The 22,551-nt window shown below is 36.3% G+C and overlaps 1 long non-coding RNA gene across 11 annotated transcripts in view; it reads left to right on the top strand.

Annotated features, from left to right (window-relative positions):
* LOC308616978 overlaps positions 1-22,551 on the top strand; it is a 166,280-nt gene that overhangs the window by 113,566 nt on the left and 30,163 nt on the right. For 4 of the 11 annotated variants that reach the window (XR_014015789.1, XR_014015792.1, XR_014015793.1 and 1 more), the window contains one exon: positions 1,227-1,303. The exons of the other annotated variants lie outside the window; for them this stretch is intronic. This is a non-coding gene — a long non-coding RNA (uncharacterized lncRNA). The remainder of the gene's footprint in view (positions 1-1,226; positions 1,304-22,551) is intronic. 11 annotated transcript variants of the gene reach the window in all.

The raw sequence follows: 22,551 nt of genomic DNA, 5'->3' as shown, positions 1-22,551 counted from the left end.
ATATGCCACTTCTGAGAGTTATTTAGGTATTTTTCTCTTGTTTAGCCTGTATCTAGTATAGCTTCTAACATAGAGAAATGAGAACTGAGTCCTGTATGATGGATCTTTTGTGGGGCACAGGGAAATATAATTTTACTTAGTTATTTTTGAAGCCTCCATCTAGGCACACTGGCAACCAATTTTATCTTTATTACAGTATGTACATAACAAGGTCATATGCTCTCAAGCTAACTTAAAGGGCATATGAAAGGAAAAGAGAACAATTTTTGTTTTTGCTGTTGTCATTAGGGATTTTCATATTTTCTTTGTACATTGGGCACCTTTTCATGTTTATTATACTATGCTGATAAGCAATGTCACATTTCATTAAGTTAACACCAAGTTAGTGAAAATGAAAAGCAGAATATTTTGCTGCTCTTACTATTGTTTCAGATTTTTATCCTGTAAATACCTAATTTTTATGGTTATGAGTTATTTCAGAATGGGAATGCCTTAGGGAGATGTATTTTGTTTTAAGCCAGATTAGGCTGCTAACCTAAATTTGGACCTATCCCTTCACTGTTGGTAAATGTGTTGTGGTACTAATATGGACAAATACAAACAGTTGTTATATTTTGCACTCTTGAATGTCAGTGAAGGCACAGCTTTGGTGAGGGGTGGGGAGAGAGACATATATGCACAAACGATCACCTTTTTGCATTGGAATTAGCATTCTTCAGTCCTGGAACTAAGAAAAACAAATAATAAAGTCACACTGCTAGTTATACATACTTTACACTAACCCTATTAGACTTGATAGTACTCTGGACTTGCATGTAGAATGACAGAGACAGGGAGTGTGGGTGTGGGGAGCTGGAAAGATGAAACAGGGAAATATGTAGAGGAGATTAATAAATACTCTAGCATTTTGATTTTTAATTTGTAGAATTAACTTTTTTTTCTCAAGTCTTGAATTTATGATTGTAATTAGAATTAATTTAAGCATAGTTACCAAAATAATGAAATAAATCATTTATGATTGAGTATCTTGTTTGTTATTGAGTATATTGATTAGCTCTAAGTAGGTCATCATGGAGTTTATAAATCTTAATGCCTTGTCACTTGTAAATATGCTTGATACTAAAAAAAAAAACATTTCTCCTTGCTTTGATTTTTCTTTGGTCTCTAAGATTAATGGGCAAAGCATGAACTTCATTATGAATTTCTCCTACAATTTTTATTTACAGTTTACTTTCTCAAGACTCATTTCGGATTACAGAGGTCATGTTCTATCTGTAAACTCCTGTGGAAGAATTTAAAATGAGTAAGTTGATGTTCTCGGATTTAATATTTTGAGAGGTATTTGACTGAAATTAATATATATTATTATATTGGCTTCTGCTAATGTATTAGAAATTATTCTTCAAAGAGTCGAGTTGAACACCAAGCCTAGTGTCATTTGGTGAGGCTGGGGAGAGGCATATATACACAATCATTTATGAGACTGATGAGACTGCTTGTCAGTTTTCATTTATTTTAACTTGAATAAGCACCAGGATCAACTTAATAAAAAAGGTAATGCTAGGCTTAGGATTTTGGCAAACATACTTTAGTGGATGTGTCATAATTTTTTAAAAGGAATGTGAGGATAGAAGTCAAAGATGTTGATTGTCTGGTGTACAACACAGTGCCTATAGTTAAAAATATGGTGTTGTGCACTTTAAAATGTTGAGGATAAATCTCATGTTAAATGCTCTTACAACAGAACAAAAAACAAAAGAATACAAGGAAATTTTTGGAGATTATAGATATGTTTATAGTGCCTTAACTGTGGTGATGTGTGTGCGTATGTCCAAACTAACTCATCAAAATATGTACATTAAATGTGTGCAATTATATATATCAATTATACCTCAATAAAGCTAAAAAAAGATGATTATATTTTAAAGATATATTCTGGAGAAAGAAAAGAAGAAAATTAAACAGTTGAAGTCCCAAAGCATTCAGAATTCTTGATGTAGCAGGTGAAAGGGAATGGCTCCATGATTCTGTTTTTCAGTCTGTTGCATTCATGATGAGTACTTGATACTGATGATGATGATGATGATGATGTTGGTGTTCTCGGCATCTAAGGCATATAAAATATACTCTTAAGAGTTTCTCATCAGAGATCTTTTCTTCTACTGAGGCTACTGTTTCAAAGGAAAAAAAAAAAACTTTGTGAAGGCAATATACAAGTGAAAAACAATTTATGACAGAGGAAGCAAAAGAGGAGGAGGAAGAGAGATGGCAAAAGTGGGTAGTACTGCTAGAGGAAACGTGAGAGGAAGGAAAATGAGGGGGAGTGAATGGGATTCAAAAAAGAGATTTTTCTCCATTTGCTCAGGCTTCAACCATCTGAGGCCTGGCCTTATTCTCTTTCCTTCCATCCTGCCTTCTATCCTCCAGCTATTAAAAATCTTACTTTAGGGCTTCCCTGGTGGCTCAGTGATTGAGAGTCCGCCTGCCGATGCAGGGGACACGGGTTCGTGCCCCGGTCCGGGAGGATCCCATGTGCCGCAGAGCGGCTGGGCCCCTGAGCCATGGCCACTGAGCCTGCGTGTCCGGAGCCTGTGCTTCACAACGGGAGAGGCCACAACAGTGAGAGGCCCACGTACTGCAAAAAAAATAAATAAAATCAAATAAAATCTTACTCTAATTCTGGTGCTGATCCATTTCCTTCAGCCTTTTACCTTTTCCATCTGTAGGTGTTCTAGGTTCATATGGCCACCACAACTGTTACTGGTCTTCTTACTTCTCCTTGCATTGTCAGTAGCATTTGCTGAAGCTTTCCTTGAATGTTCAGATCTTTCCACTTAATTCAGCAGATTCACTGTCAATGATAATTTGCTGTCGCTTTATACCAGACAGTGTTCTAGGCTCTGGAGATAAAATAGTTGAGATGAAGTCTCGATCCTCATGGAGCGTACATTACAACAGATGAATAAATATATATTTGATTTTTTATGGGAAAAACAGATTAAAGGGATAGAAAAAAACAGAGTATACTACTTTAGAAAGGGCAGTCAAGGAAGTTTTCTCTGTAGAGGTGATATTTGAGCATAAATCTGAAGTGAGGGAGCAAACCATATGAGTTTCAGGGAAGTGTGTAAGTGGAAGTGGGAGGAGTCAAGTGCAAAGGCTTGTGTTTGATGTATTCAAGGATCAATAAGAAGCACAGTGGGTGGAGGGGGAGAGTGATAGGAAATGAAGTTAAGAGTTAGGCAGAGGCAAATCATGAAAAGGCTGATAGGCCACAGTAAAGTCCTTGGATTTTATTCTAAGTATGATGGCAAGTCATTACTCTTAGAGGGTTGAGAGCAGGGAGGCAGTGTGGACTCACTTCACTTGAGGAATATTTTCTCAGATGAAAGTAGAGATGCAAGGTATCAGGAGAATTTTTAGGCACTTATCCAGCTGCATTTATTAATATAAATACTTCAGTAGGAATGGGAAGTGGTTTTTCAGGTATAGCCTGCACTGGATAACACTACTCAAGGTCTGTTTTACCTTTGGAAGAGTACTACAGTACCATGATGGAGTAGGGGACTATTTTCCTAGAATGATTTTATTGATTAGTACTTCCAGAGGCCAGTCAAAGTGAAGTCAGTGGTGGCTAATTCAGTAAATATTTCTGTGGGCTTGTTATATATCACACACTGTTCTAGATGCTCTTGCAAATGTTAGGCTGTGCAGGTATTTGTCCCCATTTTACAGAGAAGAAAACTGAAGCTCAGAGGTCCTCTTATGTCACAGCTGCTATAAGTACTTGATTAATTATCTGAATATTCTCACTAAGGTAGACTCTTTGCCTGAATTACTTGGGTAATTGCAACAGTGTAGATCTGAGTATTAATCATGTTTAATCAGGCAGTGTGCTATTAAATTTCTAAGACTGTATTAAAGGGGTAATTAAAAGACTTGTCTTCTATTTTTAAATACATACTTTCTAATTGTTTTCTGGAAATTAAAGTTCTATGTGGTCATTTTAGAAAAATAGGAAAATACAGTTTTTACACACACACACACACACACACACACATTGTGACAACCTCTCTGCTTCCTCCTTGTTAATGCCTCAGACTAACACTTTAACCAGTGTAAACCAATGGATTCTGGTCATATTGTTATTGTATTTATTTAAATAGTTTCAGAATGAGTAAGTTTTGCTCACTTGGTTCAGTGTTACCAGTCACTTAGACTTGCCCTGTGACAGTGACATTGCAAATGAGTTTCGGAAACTTAATATATTTGTTTGATAATTCAGTATGTCTAGTAAAATTATTTCAAAGGTCATCTGAAGAGCAAAATTCTATAGTATATTGAGTAGTAGTTTTTCAAAGTCTTATGCTCTGGTGGCCTATCTGTAGGGCTTAATACCAAATCCAATATTTATTTGGCATAACTCATCTAAAGAAAGTAAACAAAATAAAATGCTCCCCTCTTCTCTTGATAACTTTCTTGCTTACAGCTGACTGTAGACGTACATCTCAGTTTACAATGTCAGATATTAAAGGAATATACTTTTTGTAATTATTTTGTAGCTCAGTTTCTATTTTGAGCCCCTACTCTGCCTAGGTGGCTGAAATTTTACTGTAAATTAGAGCTATCCTACCTTTCCATGCTCTGCTAATTCTTGGGTTGGGATGGTGGGTCCTACATGATATCTTCAGCTTTTCCACAGTGGTGGCATCTGTAGAAATGTTTCTCCTTCATTTTGTTTCTGAAGTTAGTCAGTCATCACAGGTTACTGCTGGCTTATTCCTCATTCCCATCCACAAGGTTTTAGCTGGTAAACTAAAACCTTTCTGCAACTTCCATGCTATTGATAAAGTTGTAATCTTTCTGTGATCCCCACACTCCACTAACATTTGGAGAATTCTCTGAGACTGCCACTTGTCTCAGTCTCTCTGGGTCTGTAGGGCCTGGGAAATTCTATGAGGCTAATACCATTTTTGCCCATCACATTATCCATCCAGTTCTGTGAGATCTTCTTGCCTTCTTGAGTGCGTACCTAAGAAGTGGGACGCAGATTGCCTCTATTCTTTTGTAAGAACAATGTCTGTATTCATTGTTGCTTTGACTTTTATTTTCCCCATTGCAGGGAATTTCTGTCAAGTCTGGAAGGTGAGGAAGTCCTGTGGTTTTTTGTTTATTTTTTGTTTTTAAGGTGTTCTAAATCTGTCTTCTGTGCCAGATGTTGCAAATCCAGTGCGTGAATTTGACTCACAGCAGTGCCTTTTGCTTGGGAATTATTTCAAGAATTTGGAAAATTCATATAAAAATCTGAATCTCCAGATTTCTTTCGGGGAAAATGATCTAGCAACACTGGACCCACATTTTCATATGGTAAAAATCAGCTAGAGTTCCATAGTGGTTCCTTACAGGACTTGCTCACTCCAGTCTCCACATCCCCTTTTGTTTTGTATTATTCACCTTCCTAGCTTTGGTAAGCATATGTTCTAAGTCCTTTCCATTATGCTCAAGGTCCAGGATTTTGAAATTCATAGGTCAGAAAAAAGACTCCTTGTTTCTGCTTTCTGCTGTCACTGCTTTCCCTGAGGTAAGTTGAGCCTATCTACTGCTTGAATGGAGGACGACTCTAAGAATAATAGGGGAAAAAAATTGGCCAGTATTTTAAAAATGTTAAACCACTGCAAGATATTATCAGAATTTATTTTACTAATTTAAAAATGTTTTTTCAAGTTTATTTTTAAAATTCAGCTTTATTGAGGTATAAATTACAGAAGATAAAGTTTACCAATTTTAAATATATAATTCAGATTGTTTTCCAAAGTGATTGTATCATTTTACATTTTACATGTATGAAAGTTCAGTTGCTGCACAGCCCTGTTATCCTTGGTGTTATTAATGTTTTAATTTTAATCACTCTAGTGGGTACATTGTATCTAGTCATGTCTTACTGTGCTTTTTTTAAATTGAGGTATAGTTGCTGTACCTACTATATAAATTTCAGGTGTGCAACATAGAGATTCACAATTTTTAAAGGTTATACTCCATTTATAGTTATTATAAAATATTGGCTCTATTCCCTGTACTGTACAAATATATCCTTGTAGCTTATTTATTTTATACATAGTAGTTTGTATCTCTTAATTCCCTATCTGTATCTTGTCCTTCCCCACTTTCCTCTCCCTCTGGTAACCACTAGTTTGTTCTCTATATCATGAGCCTGTTTTCTTCTTTGTTATATTCACTTGTTTGTTTTACTGTTTTTAGATTTCATATATAAGTGATATACAGTATTTGTCTTTCTGTGACTTATTTCACTAAGCATAATATATTCCAAGTCCATCCGTGTTGTTGCAAATGGCAAAATTTCATTCTTTACATGATTAGTATTCCATTGTATTATATACCACATCTTCTTTATCCATTCATCTGTCAATGGAGACTTAGGTTGCTTCCATATATTGACTATTGTAAATAATGCTGCTATGAACATTGGGGTGCAGGTATCTTTTCAAATGAGTGTTTTTGTTTTCATTGGATATATACCCAGGAGTGGAATTGCTGGATCATATGTTAGTTCTATTTTTAGTTTTTTGAGGCACCTCCTTACTGAACCTTTCCCACAGTGACTACCAATTTACATTCACCAGTAGCATACAGGGTTCCCTTTTCTCCACATCCTCACCAACATTTATTATTTGTGGTCTTTTTGATGATAGCCATTCTGACTGATGTGAGGTAATATCTCATTGTGGTTTAGATTTTCATTTCTCTGATGATTAGTGATGTTGAGCATCTTTTCATGTGCCTGTTGGCCATCTGTATGTCTTCTGTGGAGATATGTCTATTCAGGTCTTCTGCTCCTTTTATAATCAGGTTTTTTTTTTATTGAGTTTGGTGAGCTGTTTGTATATTTTGGAAATTAAGCCCTTGTCCGTTGCATTGTTTGCAAATATTTTCTCCCGTTCTGTAGGTTGTCTTTTGTTTGGTTTATGGTTTCCTTTGCTGTGCAGAAGCTTATAAGTTTGATTAGGCCCCATTAGGCTCCATTTGTTTGTTTATTTTTTAACATTTATTTTATTGAAGTATAGTTGATTTATAATGTTGTGTTAATTTCTGCCCATTTGTATATTTTTGCTTTTATTTCTTTTGCCTTGGGAGATCTAAGAATGTTTTGCTATGGTTTGTGTCAAAGAATGTTTTGCCTATGTTCTTTACTAGGAGTTTTTTGGCGTCCTGTCTTATATTTAAGTCTTTAAGCCATTTCAAGTTTATTTTTGTGTATGCTATGAAGGAGTGTTCTAACTTCTTTGAGTTACATGTGGCTGTCCAGCTTTCCCAGCATGCGTGATGAACAGACTGTCTTTTCTCCATTATATTTTCTTGCCTAATTTGTTGAAGATTAATTGACCGTAGGTGTGTGGGTTTATTTCTGGGCTCTCTATTCAGTTCCATTGATCTTTATGTCTGTTTTTGCACCAATACCACACTGTTGTTTTTTTTTACATTTTATTTATTTTTGGCTGTGTTTTTGGTCTTTGTTGCTGCACGCGGGCTTTCTCTAGTTGCAGCGAGTGGGGGCTATTCTTTGTTGCATTGCATGGGCTTCTCACTGCAGTGGCCTCTCTTGTTGAAGAGCGTGGGCTCTAAGGGTGCGGGCTTCAGTAGTTGTGATGCGTACCACACTGTTTTGATTACTGTAGCTTGTAGTATTGTTTGAAGTTCTAAGGGTTATGCCTCCAGCTTTGTTTTTCTCCTCAGGTTTGCTTTGGCAGTTCTGGGCCTTTTGTGGTTCCATATAAATTTTGGGATTGTTTGTTCTAGTTCTGTGAAAAATGTCATTCGTAATTTGGTAAGGATTGCATTGAGTCTGTAGATTGCTTTGGGTAGTATGGCCATTTTAACTATATTAGCTCTTCCAATCCAAGCACATGGGCTATCTTTCCATTTCCTTGAATCATCTTCATTTTCCTTTATCAGTGTTTTATAGTTCTCATTGTATATGTCTTTCACCTCCTAGGTCACGCTTATTACTAGGTTTTTTTTTTTTTGATGTGATTTTAAACGGGATTTTTTTTTTTTTTTTTTTACTTTCTGATAGTTCATTGTTAGTGTAAAGAAAGAAATGCAAACTATTTCTGTATGTTAATCTTGTATCCTGCTACCTTGCTGAACTCATTTATCAGTTCTAATAGTTTTTGTGTGAAGTCTTTAGGGTTTTCTATATAGAGTATTATGCCATCTGCATATAGTGACACTTTTACCTCTTCCCTTCTGATTTGGATACCTTTTATTTCTTTTTCTTGTATGATTACTGTGGCTAGGACTTCCAATACTGTGTTGAATAGAAGTGGTGAGAATGGGCATCCTTGTCTTGTTCCAGAATTTAGTAGGAAGGCTTTCAGCTTTTCACCATTTAGCATTATGCTGGCTGTGAGTTTGTCATAAATGGCTTTTCTTATGTTGAGATATGTTCCCTCAGTACCCACTTTGGCAAGAGTTTTTATCATGAATGGATGTTGCCTTTTATCAAATGCTTTTTCTGCATCTATTGAGATGATCATGTGGTTTTTGTCTTTTCTTTTGTTGATGTGGTGTATCACATTGATTGATTTGCATATTTTGAACCATCCTTGTGATCCTGGAATGAATCCAACTTGATCATGGTGTATGATCCTTTTTATGTGTTGTTGGATTCAGTTTGTTAATACTTTGTTGAGGATTTTTGCATCTATATTCATCAAAGATATTGGCCTCTAACGTTCTTTTCTGGTAGTGGTTTTGTCTGGTTTTGGTGTCAGGGTGATGGTGGCTTGACAGAATGACTTTGGAGTGTTCCCTCCTCTTTAATCTTTTGGAAGAGTTTGAGAAATATCGGTATAAGTTCTTCTTTATATGTTTGATAGAATTCTCCAGTGAAGCATCTGGTCCTGGACTTTTGTTTGCATGGAGTTTTTAAAAATTACATATTATATTTCACTCTAGTGATTGGTCTGTTCAAATTATCTGTTTCTTCTTGATTCAGTTTTGTCAGGCTGTTTGTTTCTAGAAACTTGTGCATTTCTTCTATGTTGTCCAATTTGTTGGCATGAAATTGTTCATAGTACTTTCTTATGTTTTTTTGTATTTCTGCAGTACTGTTTGTTATTTCTCCTCTTTCATTTCTTCTTTTGCTTATTTGGCTCCTCTCTTCCTCTTGGTGAGCTTGGCTAGAGGTTTGTTGATTTTTTTCATCCTTTCAAAAAACCAGCTCTTGGTTTTATTTATACACACACACACACACACACATTCACACATACACACATACATACATTTTATCTCTCTTTTACTTATTTCCTCTCTGATCTTTATTATTTCCTTCCTTCTGCTGACTTTTGGTTTTGTTTGTTGTTCTTTTTCTAATTCTTTTATGTGGTACGTTAGGTTGTTTATTTGGAATGTTTCTTGTTTTTTAAGGAAGGTCTCTATTGCTGTGAACTTTCCTCTTAGAACTGCTTTTGCTGCATCCCATAGATTTTGTATGGTTGTGTTTTTGTTGTCATTTGTCTCGAGGTATTTTATTTTCTCTTTGATTTCATCCTTGACCCATTGGATTTTTAGTAGCATGTTGTTTAGTCTCCATGTAATCGTTTTCTTCCCATTTCTCTTTCTGTGGTTGATTTCATGTGGTTTCATGCCATTGTGGGCAGAAAAGATGTTTGAAATAATTTCCATCCTCTTAAATTTGTTGAGGCTTGTTTTGTGTCCTGGTATATGTTCTGTCCTAGAGAATGTTACATGTGTTCTTGAAAAGAATGTGTATTCTGTTTCTTTTGGATGTAATGTCCTCAAAATATCAATTAACTCTAATTGTTCTACTGTGTCATTTAGAATCTCTGTTGCTTTATTGATTTTCTGTCTGGAAGATCTGTCCATTGATGTCAGTAGGGAGTTAAAGTCTCTACTATTATTGTATTTCCATCAGTTTCTCCCTTTATGTCTATTAGTTTTTGTTTTATGTATTTAGGTGCTCCTAAATTGGGTGTGTATATGTTAATGAGTGTGATTTCTTCTTCTTGTATTGACCCTTTTATTACTATATACTGTCTTCCTTTTTCTTTACAGTCTTTTTTTTAAAGTCTGTTTTATCTGATATGAGTATTGCTACCCTCACTTTCTTATCATTTCCATTTGCATGAAATATCTTTTTCTATCCCCTCACTTTCAATCTATACATGTCTTTCGCCCTAAAGTGGGTCTCTTGTAGGCAGCATATTGTAGGTTCTTGTTTTATTATCCAATCTGCTACTCTGTATCTTTTGATCAGAGCATTTAGTGCTTTGACATTTGAAGTAATTATTGATATCTATGTATGTATTTATTGCCTTTTAAACCTTGTTTTCTACTTGATTTTGTATTCTTCTTTGTTCCTTTCTTCTTTTTGTTTTTCTTTTTGTGGTTTGATGGTTTTCTTTGTATTATGCTTGAGTTTTTTTTTTCTTTTTGGTTTTTGTGGTTACCCTGGTTTTCAAGTATGTTAACCCATAACTATATCTACTTGCTTTAGACTGGTAGTGATATAAGCTCAAACACATTCTAAAAGGTCTACATTTTCTTACTCCCCTCACCCACATTTGGTGATTTTGATGCCCTATTTTACATCTTCATGTTTATCCTTTTACTCTTCATTGTAGTTATAATCGCTTTCACAGAATTTTTTGATTGTTTTTTAATCTATATACTGGCTTATTTAAGTGATCTTCCATCCTTTTATATATTTACCTTTCCTATTGTGATTTTCCGTTTCCTATAGATTTTTGCTTCTTTTCTATTTAGAGAAGACCTTTCAATATTTCTTTTAGGGTAGGTTTAGTATTGCTGTATTCTTTTAGTTTTTACTTGTCTGAGAAATTCTTTATCTCTCCTTCTATTCTAAATGATAATCTTGCTGGGTAGAGTGTCCTAGGTTGCAGGTTTTTCCCTTTTAGGACTTTGAATGTATCTTGCCACTCCCTTCTTGCCTGCAAAGTGTCTGCAGAGAAATCAGCTGATAGCGTTATGGAGGTTCTGTTGTAACTGACTCTTTGTTTTTCTCTTGCTGCTTTTAAAATCCTCTCTTTTTTAATAAAATTATTTTATTGAAGTATAGTTGATTTACAATGTTGTGTTAATTTCTGCTGTACAGCAAAGTGATTTAGTTATACACATGTAAATGTATACTTTTTTCATATTCTTTTCCATTATGGTTTATCACAGGATATTGAATATAGTTTCCTGTGCTACACAGTAGGACCTTGTTGTTTATCCATTCTGTATATAATATTGGGTGGGCCAAAAGGTTCATTCAGCTTTTTTCTGTAAGATGGCTGTAGTAACACTTAGTTGTCTTAAACTTCATTCAAAACAATTTTGTTAGATTGTATGTGACAGCTGTCATATCAGCATGCATTAAAAAAAAGACTTATCTGGGCTTCCCTGGTGGCACAGTGGTTGAGAGTCCGCCTGCCAATGCAGGGGACGCGGGTTCGTGCCCCAGTCCGGGAGGATCCCACATGCTGTGGAGCGGCTGGGCCCATGAGCCATGGCCACTGAGCCTGCACGTCTGGAGCCTGTGCTCCGCAATGGGAGAGGCCACACAGTGAGAGGCCCGCATACTGCAAAAAAAAAAAAGTTGCACAGCTTTCTAAAATAAAATAGGGACTGAGGGCTTCCCTGGTGGCATAGTGGTTGAGAATCTGCCTGCTAATGCAGGGGACACGGGTTCGAGCCCTGGTCTGGGAGGATCCCACATGCCGCAGAGCAACTAGGCCCGTGAGCCAGAAGTACTGAGCCTGCACGTCTGGGGCCTGTGCTCCGCAACAAGAGAGGCCATGATAGTGAGAGGCCCACGCACCATGATGAAGAGTGGCCCCCGCTTGCCACAACTAGAGAAAGCACAGAAACGAAGACCCAACACAGCAAAAAATAAATTAATTAATTAATAAACTCCTACCCCCAACATCTTAAAAAAAAAAAACTTATCAAAATTGGTGAATTTTTGTGTAGCCATTTTAATATTGAAGATGGAAGGAAAAAAATCAACGTTTTCAGCATATTATCCTTTATTATTTCAAGAAAGGTAAAAATGCAACCGAAATGTGTGTGGTATATGGAGAAGGTGTTGCAACTGATCGAACATGTCAAAAGTGGTTTACAAAGTTTCATGCTGGAGATTTCTCTCTGGATGATGCACCGTGGTTGGGTAGAGCAGTTGAAGTTGATAGTGATCAAATTGAAACATTAATTGAAAACAATCAATGTTACACCACATGGGAGATAGCCGACATACTCAGAATATCCAAATCAAGAATTGAAAATCATTTGCACCAGCTTGGTTATGTTAACGGCTTTGATGTTTGGGTTCCACATAAGTTAAGCGAAAAAACCCTTCTTGACCATATATCTGCATGTGATTCTCTACTTAAACTTAATGAAAACATTCTGTTTTTGAAACAAATTGTGAGGGGCGGTGAAAGTGGATACTGTACAATAATGTGGAATGGAAGAGATCGTGGGGCAAGTGAAATGAACCACCATCAACCACACCAAAGGCTGGTCTTCATCCAAAGAAGGTGATGTTGTGTATATGGTAGGATTGGAAGGGAGTCCTCTATTATTGAGCTCCTTCTGGAAAACCAAACAATTAATTCCAACAAGTACGGCTCCAAATTAGACCACCTGAAAGCAGCTCTTGACAAACAGTGTCCAGAATTAGTCAACAGAAAATGCATAATCTTCCATTAGGATAACGCAAGACCCCATGTTTCTTTGACGACCAGGCAAAAACGGTCACAGCTTGGCTGGGAAGTTCTGATTCATCTGCCGTATTCACCAGACATTGTACCTTCGGATTTCCATTTATTTCAGTCTTTACAAAATTCTCTTAATGGAAAAAATTTCAATTCCTTGGAAGACTGTAAACAGCACCTGGAACAGTTCTTTGCTCAAAAAGATAAAGTTTTGGGAGGATGGAATTTTGAAGTTGCCTGAAAAATGGCAGAAGGTAGTGGACAAAAGGGTGAATATGTTGTTAAATAAAGTTCTTGGTGAAAATGAAAATTGTCTTTTATTTTTACTTAAAAACCAAAGGCACTTTTTGACCAACCCAGTAGTTTTCATCTGCTAATCCCAAACTCCCAATCCATCCCTCCCCCATCTCCCCTCCCCCTTGGCAACCACAAGTCTGTTTTCTGTATCTGTGAGTCTGTTTCAAACTCAGATTTCCAATTTGTTCCTATTTTGTTAAAACAGAATTATTAGTAATTCTGCCTCATCTAGGAGTATTTTTTAAATAGCTGGTCTATCTTTCTGAAACTGGTAGATTATCACATTAACAGTGACAGATACAGGGGGGAGATCATAAATGCAATCACTTCCTTAGTGTTTGAGACCACACAAATCAGCTTTCCAAATTGTTTTACAGAACATAAATATCCTACAATGTATTAGGTTTGTTAAAAGACTTCCATTGTTAAGTTTGGGAAACATTGCTTCCTATATCTCTTTCTTGAATATTAATTATGCACATAAAAGTTCTGGGAAACATTATAGTAAAGAAACCTGTTTGATTTTGTTTAATTCAGGATTTCCAACACTTAAACTTGACTACCACTCCTAACCACTTTCTACCCATGAACACCTCTTGACATCTCTTGAGACACTAACATGCTATAGATACAGTTTTGGAAATGCTGCCTAGATGATGGTGACATATATGATTTATATACTGTAGCTATGTCTGGGCTTATAGAGTTATGAGAAATGTTAAAGAAAAGTTAGTTGAGAGTATAGAAATATTTTGCCAAGTGTAGATTCTATTCAAACCAAATTAGTAATTCTGAGGTAAAAGTTTTTAGAGCAACTTTCTCTCTTGAAAACAAGAGTGTTTTTAAAAATGTTATAAAACCAAACCTTATTAGGAATCATAGAGAACAACTAACTCTAACAAAAAATAAACTTTTGATGAGCAAAGTTTAAATGAATCAGAAACACACACAGAAATAAATTGCTTTTGAAATGTACCTGTGTATAAAATTTGAGAAAGGGCTTAAAATGAACTTTGACCAAATGTGTTTGGGGCTTTGCTAAATTCAGACATTAAAAAAATTTAGGGTGTGCATGATCCTCAGAAAAGTCACCCATTCCTAATTTAAAATTCCAGAGAAGAGTTATAAAATGAACATTTGTATTTAGAAGGTACTTAAGAGATCTTGACATGCTGTAAGCAAGTTTTCTAAGGTTACTAAAGTCTACTAACAACCCTTCCCAATAGTCTATCTACAGAAATTCCAGGTTGTACCACTACCTTCCCAGAAATATAGACGCGACATTTTGTCTTTTATTCATTTTTGGTGATGCATATAGATAAGGTAAAGGGTCTTTAAAAAGTTCTTGTTTCCATTAGGTGCTTCCTACTCCAACTATTTGATATTTGGTCTTAACACTCAGCTCTAATAGGTATTTCCTTGTTTATGCAAAACAATAATCAGTGATATCAGCAGGCCTCTGCAAATAGGATTTCTTAGCCCGTGTTTACTCTGTTGGTTTCAAAGCAGTAGAACAGAAAATATTGTATCGATAACTCTGTAAAAAACACTTGCTCTTGCTTTTTATAAAATAGTAAGATTTACAATAGAATTGTTTAATAAGGTGGTAAGATTTACAATTAACTGTCTATAATTGATTAGCTTCTATAATCATGGTACCTTACTATTATCTCTAAAATATTCACAGGTGAAGAAACATTAGGCTTAATAAACACATTAGAAGGTGAATATTAGGAAAATATAGTCAATGAATGGTCTGATGTTGGTATTTTATAAGGTTAAAGCAGTTTTTTTTTTACTGAGTTTTTGGAGAAAAGGAGAAGAGTAAGATGATCTACATTGTTGCTGTATCTAGGCTGTAACAGTTGTACAAAGTGTTTGGAATGTTAGTTGAAAGAAAAAGAATATTTTGGTAAATAACAGCCTCTATTCAAATCTAATGAGAGTTTTTTGTAACTTCAGGAAATACTAATTCCAACATTGAATCCTAGTTTTATAGTATGTAGAACTGCTCCCTTAGATATTTTGTGTAAGTAGTTTTTAAAACCCTGCATTTTGTATCTGTTTATGTAGCAGCAGTAAAAAAAATCTTACAGAATATTACTTGTGTATATGAGAGTCCTGTATTTTCTACCTAATAGAAATATTTGGTTTTTAGCTGCCTGCCTGCAGTGATGGTTAATTTTATGTGTCAACTTGACTGGGCCAGAAGTACCCAGATATTTGGTCAAACATTGTTCTGGGAGTGTCTGTGAAGGCTTTTTTGGATGCGATTAACATTTGAATTGGTAGACTAGAGTAAAGAAGACTGCCCTCGCTAATGTGGATGGGCCTCATCCAATGAATTGAAGATATGAATAGAACAGAAAGGATGCATAAGAAGGACCTGTTGAGCTGGCAGTAGGTCTTTTACTTTTTAGACCAGAACTGAGAAGTTGGCTCTTCTTGGGTCTCAAGTCTGCTGGCTTTCAGACTAGAGCTTAACACCACTGGCTTTCCTGGTTCTCAGGCGTTCAGACTCAGACTACATCTACAACCATCAGTTCTCCTCGTTTTCAGGCCTTTGGGCTTGAACTGGAAATACACCATCAACTGTCCTGAGTCTTTAGGTTGGCAACTGCAGGTCTTGGGACTTTTCGGCCTTCATAATCACACAAGCCAATTCATTATATAAACTCTCTTTATATATAATCTCTCTCTCTCTCTTCTATTCTGTTTCTCTCATGTTCTATTTTTCTGGAGAACCCTAATCCCCTGCCTTCCTGTCTTTTTCATTAAGCCTAGAATATAGAAGTGCAGGTGGTATACTTAAGCTATCAGGTTGTTACAAAGAGTTATATTTTTTGCTTATTATTTTGTATAGCCATCCCTATCAGACTTTCTTCTAGCCACGTCCAGTCACTGTTGAGGATAGATGAAGAGAAAGAGCCATTAGATCAGCCATTATCTTTGTGAGACTGAATGTAGTTCCCTTAATTACAAAGTTTTGAGTATATTAAAGCCAGGAAAGCTTATTTGGTTTATTAATGGTATAAAAGGTAATAATATTATTTTAGAAGTTTTAGTGAAACCTATTGTGAGTAGGAGTCAGCAGACTTTGTAAAGGGCCAGGTAGTAAATATTTTAGGTTCTGTGGGCCATATGGTGTCAGTTGTAACTGTCATTACTCTGTCTGTACAGCTTTGTCATTGTAGCGCAGAAGTAGTCATAGAGGATACATAAACAAATGATTGTGGCTGTGTTCCAATAAAACTTTATTTATGAAACAGTGATGGACAGGTTTGGCCTGCTAACCCATGTTATAAAGAACCTTATGAAAATTATGACTACCATTTGTTGCGCATCAACAGAGTAGTGGGTAATGTTATAGGCACATTGTATTGTTATTTAGTTAATCTTCACCACAAAGAGGAAGCTGAGGCTCAGAAGTTTTAAAATTATTACTCCAAGTTCATATAGCAAGTTGCAGGGTCATTACTACAACGCAGATTTATCTCCAAATGTGATAATATACTTACTTATATGAAGGAAAATGCTCTGTGAGTTTAAGAACTTTGCTTTCAATAATCTAAAAGAACCAGGTCATAAAATATAAAGCTGAGCTACAGTCTTACTGGAAATCATTACTGGAAATCATTTTATAACTGATGGTTCAGCTGTTGGCCAAAGAAAACTCTGAAAATTTAAATTAGGGTAACCAACTAGTGATTACCAGGACCCCAGTGTCTCCCTAAGCTATTCACACTGTGAGATCATAGGCATTCTTGAAACCTGCCGTGCTGCACCAGTTGCTTAAAGGTCTCTTTTTTTTTCTTTGTTGAGGGGCTGTGTTGGCTGCTCTAAGGTCTTGGAAGAAAGCTTAGCAGCATTCTAAGCTTCTCTTCTCAAAATTCAAACCAGGGGCCAAAAATACCTCAGCTCTTTGGAGAAGATAGTAAGCAAAGATGAGGATCTTTCATCCTAAAAAATTGGATGAAGTAATTGTCCAGTTAAACTGTCATCTTACCTTCACCATCTTTGTGCTCCTGGCCTGGAAGCAGACTTGATTTATGTATAGATTACATTAAAGACTGCCTTAACATGAATAAGTCTTTGGAAAAAAAATGAATTTTCTCTTTTCTCATGAAAGCTTCTAATAGCTCTGAAGCTTCAAACCTAGGAGTGGGACGACTATTGAAATTAGGGAAAACTTCAGTGATATGGCATGTCAGTATGTGTGTATGTGTGTTTGACTATGTTTTAGAAGATAAGAAAAGCTCTACAACCTAAATCCCTCTCCTCCTACTATTTTCCCCTTCAAGATTACAATTCTCTTTCTGACTTTTAAAAGTGTGATCTGATTATTTGTTTATTTAAACTAAACAGTTATTTATTGGGTACCTACTATGTGCCAGGCATGATGCTAGCCTTGAGGATACAGATAACGAGTTAAACATACTGTCTTCAAAGAGGTTACCGTGTAGTTGCAGAGATTAATACTGTGTATTAAATGCTAAAACATGAGTAAACGCATAGGAAAGACATCTAACTCAACTTTGGGAGTCAGAGAAGTTTTCCTGAAAGAGAGAAAATCTGAGCTGTTACGAAGAAGAGCAACTAAACCAGACAAAAAGCAGGAAGAAGCTTATCTGAATTTTCCCAAGCCCAATCAGCATGATACATCTGAATGTATCATGCTTAGTTTGTGTCATTTATAAAGAAAAGAGGCCTCTTTTTTGAGTGCCATGAACCAGAAAGAAAAGATAGATGTGACACCAATCACCTATTCTAAATCTAGTAACAGGAAGGCCATATTTGCTTACAGCCTGAGCATTCCCTTTATCAGAATAAATGTGGCTGGAATGCCCTTGACTGTGTTCACCCCCTTTTTCGTTACCATTTCTAACAGAGGGAAGCCATAGAGTTCAGCTGCATTCAACTCTTCATGAATAAGGAAGAGAGGAACTATGATGATTCCACTGAGGTCTACCCCACCCAACTTATGTTTTGCTCCACAGTCTTTTATATTAGATGTGGTCTAATCTCTCATTTTCTCTTTCCTCCCCCCCCGCCCCGCCCCCCCATGATATAATCACAAATAGAATTTCAAGAAACATTCGATATAAGTTCTGACCTTAAAATACCTTGTAATCCTAAGAAGTTTAGACTTTATCCTGAAGGCAATGAAATGACCAAAAAATGATCATTACAGCTGCAACGTGAAGAATGGGTGAAATAGGGCAACACTAGAGACAGTGACACAAATTAGGCATCTGGGTGAGAGAGGGTAATGACGTGAACTAGGGTAAAGGCAGAGGAAATAGAGAAGTGATGGTTTGAGAGAAATTTAGATGGTAGGACATGGTGACTTGACTGGATATGGTGGGGCCAGTGAATGAGGGGCAGGAGTCAAGACTGATGGTCATGTTTCTGACTTGGGCAGTGGAGTAGATAGCGGTGCTTGTATGAAGACTGAGGACATAAAAGGAGGAGGAGTGTTAAGCACTTCCTGAGCAGCAGTCAGCTGCTAAGCTGGCTCACCACACTTCTGCAGATTCCTGTCATAAGGAAACAATGAGCCCAGTCAGATAGATTTAGATAGTTTATTGCTCAAAACACAGTAGGCAGCATGGTCTTCATGTTCATATAGGTTCCCCAAGTCCCGTAGTACAGAATGAGGCCCAGGTAGATGCTGTGCACACAGTGGATCTGTGTCCTCCCAGTCTTGTAAGGGCCTGCTAGCAAACCTGCCCAACCTTTGCCTCGGAGGATGACACTATCTTTATTATCCTTGTCAGGGAGGAATATGACCTCTAACCTGGAGGGATACACCATATATAGTCTGAGACACACAGAAATATCTATCTATCTATCTACCTACCTACCTACCTACCTACGTATCTTATCTATGGCTGCATTGGGTCTCAGTTTTACGTGGGATCTTTCGTTGCAGTGTGCGGGCTCTTCCATGTGGCGTGCGAGCTCCAGAGTGCACGGGCTCTGTAGTTGCGGCACGTGGGCCTAGTTTGCCGAGCGGCACGTGGGATCTTAGTTCCCCGAAGAGGGATCGAAACCACATCCCCTGCATTGGAAGGTGGGTTCTTAACCACTGGGCTACCAGGGAAGTCCCTAAAATGCCCATTATATCTAAATAAAGGTATTCAGTACATAGTAAACTGTTTGTAAGAATATTCAGTATAGTATTTATAGAAATGAGGTAATAAAAAATAAAATCTATAAACTTTAGCTATGTCAAAATAATAGTATTGATAGTCTTTTTTTAAAAATTATTTATTTATTTATTTATTTTTGTCTGTGTTGGGTCTTCGTTTCTGTGCGAGGGCTTTCTCTAGTTGCGGCGAGCGGGGGCCACTCTTCCACGGTGCATGGGCCTCTCACTGTCGCAGCCTCTCTTGTTGTGGAGCACAAACTCCAGACGCGCAGGCTCAGTAGTTGTGGCTCACGGGCCTAGTTGCTCCGCGGCATGTGGAATCTTCCTAGACCAGGGCTCGAACCCGTGTCCCCTGCATTGGCAGGCAGATTCTCAACCACTGTGCCACCAGGGAAGCCCGATTATCATTTTTAAGACAGTTACAGCAGGTGGTTACCAAGTTGCCTAATTAACCACTATGATATCATTACCATGTGTAAAATTTATTACTGAATTCATTACAAACGGAGTTCACCTAGACTTAGTCTTTTGTTGCCCTTGGGATTTGATGATCTGCTAATAACCTCAAAAACTTAGAAAGTAGTGTGGTTGCAGGTTATTTATGACACACTATGGAACTGGCCTCTGATTATGACTTTTGCCCACTTTAGTCTAAATAAGTCCTCTCCAGTAGAAATAAAATGTGAGCCACTTGTATAATTAAAAAATTTTTTGTAGCCACATTAAACAAAGTAAAAAGAAACATATGAATTTAATAAAATTTTATTTAATCCAATATGTTAAAATACTATTTCAATATAGAATCAACATAAAATTATTTGTGGTATATTTTACATTTTTTTCATACTAAACTTTGAAATCTAATGTGTTATCTTACACTTATGTGTGTCTCAATTTGGACTAAGTATATTACAAGTGCTCAATAGCCACATGTAGCTACTGGCTACCATATTGGACAGCTCAGGTCTAAACCTCAAGAACAAGAAGCTATATTGCATCATATGTGATGAATATGGTTCTTTGTATGTTAGAAGACTAAATACTATGGTATGCCTTTTATCTTAGATAATTGAATACTACAGGATAACTAACATTATAATGAAAAAACAAATGGCCACTGAATTTATATGGTATTTTTGTTTTTTTGAGGAGATCATGAGTTTCACTTACAGTCAGCTAATTCTCGCAGTGCCTAAAATAGGCACCTTTGAAAGTGAGTTATGTCTTTAGATGTATCATTGGTAAATCACTCAAGGATTTCACTAGATGGATTAGGTAGCCAGAAGTTTTAAAGTGTAATTCAGTTTACATGACTTACCCTTGGAAAATAAGTTGCATGTTGGGAGAATTTCTTCCATTATATAGTGAGGTACCTCATCATTTTATGGCCTGTAAACATTTACTTATTTGCCATGTTGACAAATATATTGATCCTGCTGTACAGAAGCATCTTGAAAACCTAAAAGATGACTGTTATGTAATTTAATGAAAAATAGATGTTGAGGGGAAAAGTCAGCCACCGTATATGACCTCAGTATAGGAGCTAGAAATAATATACTTTGGAAAGTCTGAAGTATGTTATTAGTTTTAGAAAAAGACTAGTTAAGTAGTTTGAAAAACTTAAGATCTTCCAAGAAACTGATGATGCATACTGATGATGACTTACTGAGTTTGCTTTGGGAAAGCCCTGTAAGTCATGGAACTTACTGTGTATTTTAAGGACACCTTTAACCCTATCTATGAAATTCAGTCACCTTGAATTGTATATTGAAGCAGCGTGCTCAGGGAAAAATGAATTTCTCTGCTGCATGTGAGTGAAAGCACTTGATTACTTGTAAAGTCTTGGCCATCTCTGATGGTGATTATTATCTGTGGTTGTTTGTTGAGGGTTTTTTGTTTGTCTTTTTAAAGACTTATTTGGGATAAGCAAATGTTAAGTGTTACATAGTTAAAAAGATGTTCTTTTAGAGAGTATTCCATAAGAAAAGACAAGTAGTTCTACATTATTCTTGTTTATTGATACTTTTCTTTAGGAACAAACAGTTTTAAAAATTAGACTAATTCATAGCAGAGTGATAGAGAAGTGGATATGCTGTGTGTAATAAGGAAGTGAATTGAATAAGGAATCAGTAAGTCAGAAGCAGCAGAGAAGGTAACATCTATTTTGTTTCCATGACCCAGGACTGTGTGTATACCAGTAAACACTTCAGAAAGTTTGTCAACCCTCTATGGTGAAATAGATCAGTGAGGGTTAAGATCATGTTTCTGACTTAACCATTCATGGGTTAAACCTATTGTCATTTTATATCTTGCTTTGAAATGAAGCTTTGGGAATTAAGGGTTACCATCAAAGGGTTTTCAAAGGGTGCTTTAAAAAGTTTGAGAACCATTGTTCTGTTATAATAAAAGTGGTCATGGGAGCCTCCTGAGAAAGCGATGTTTGAGCTATGGCTTAAAGGAGATGTGGGAACAACTATGGAGCTGCATTGGGAGGAAGTTTCCAGGCCAAGGACACAAGAAATGCCACGCCTTTAATGCAGGAACATAGCTGGCAGGTTGGAGGACAGCATGGTGGCCAGTATGGCCACAGAAACAAAAGGGTTACCATCATTTATTCTCAGTCTTCTCTGTATTCTAGATACTTTTTATACAAACCTGACTTGAAATAAGGAAAATTGGAGAAAAAAATGTTACAGCAGAACAATGAGTTTCAAACTTTTAAAATCATTGTTGGAAACAAATCCCAAAATATGAAATAAATAAAAGTGATGTTGCAGCTCAAAAAATGATAGGGACATGTCCAAAAGCCTCAGTTGTCAGCTCAAAGGGACTCCCACTGGCCAAACTGAGAGAATTTGAGCTTCAAAATAATGAGAATAATAAATGTTAATCTATTAAAGTAAAAAAAAAAATCTATGAGTCCACACTTATAGTAAACAAAAAAATAAATAAGGGAATAGGGTACCATGTAATAAATGTAGGAGGAATGATAATGTTAGAAAGTCACCATTTACAAACCATTTTAAACCACCACAAGAATCATCAAGTTGGATGAGGGCTAAGATATTTACAAACTCTTAAAAGTATCTTTCCATGAATTATTCTTTAATTACTAAGGAAAAAAAGATATTTTACAGTGGAGTAACCTGGTAGACACTACTTTTAACTATGTTAAGTAATTATCAAAGTCAATATCACCAATAACTGGACAAACCCAATATTTCGCTTCCCAGATTAGGTGATACACTGAATAAGACAGTATCATTGTATATAAATATTTGCTGCCAAAATTATATAACCTAAATCGAGATGTAGAGAAATATTAGACAAAAACCCTAATTGAGG

This window comes from Mesoplodon bidens, assembly GCF_964165515.1.
Source record: "Mesoplodon bidens genome assembly, chromosome: 4".
Taxonomy (NCBI): Eukaryota; Metazoa; Chordata; class Mammalia; order Artiodactyla; family Ziphiidae; genus Mesoplodon; species Mesoplodon bidens.
Note: the sequence above shows the minus strand (reverse complement) of the source record. Positions and strands in the feature narration are given on the sequence as shown.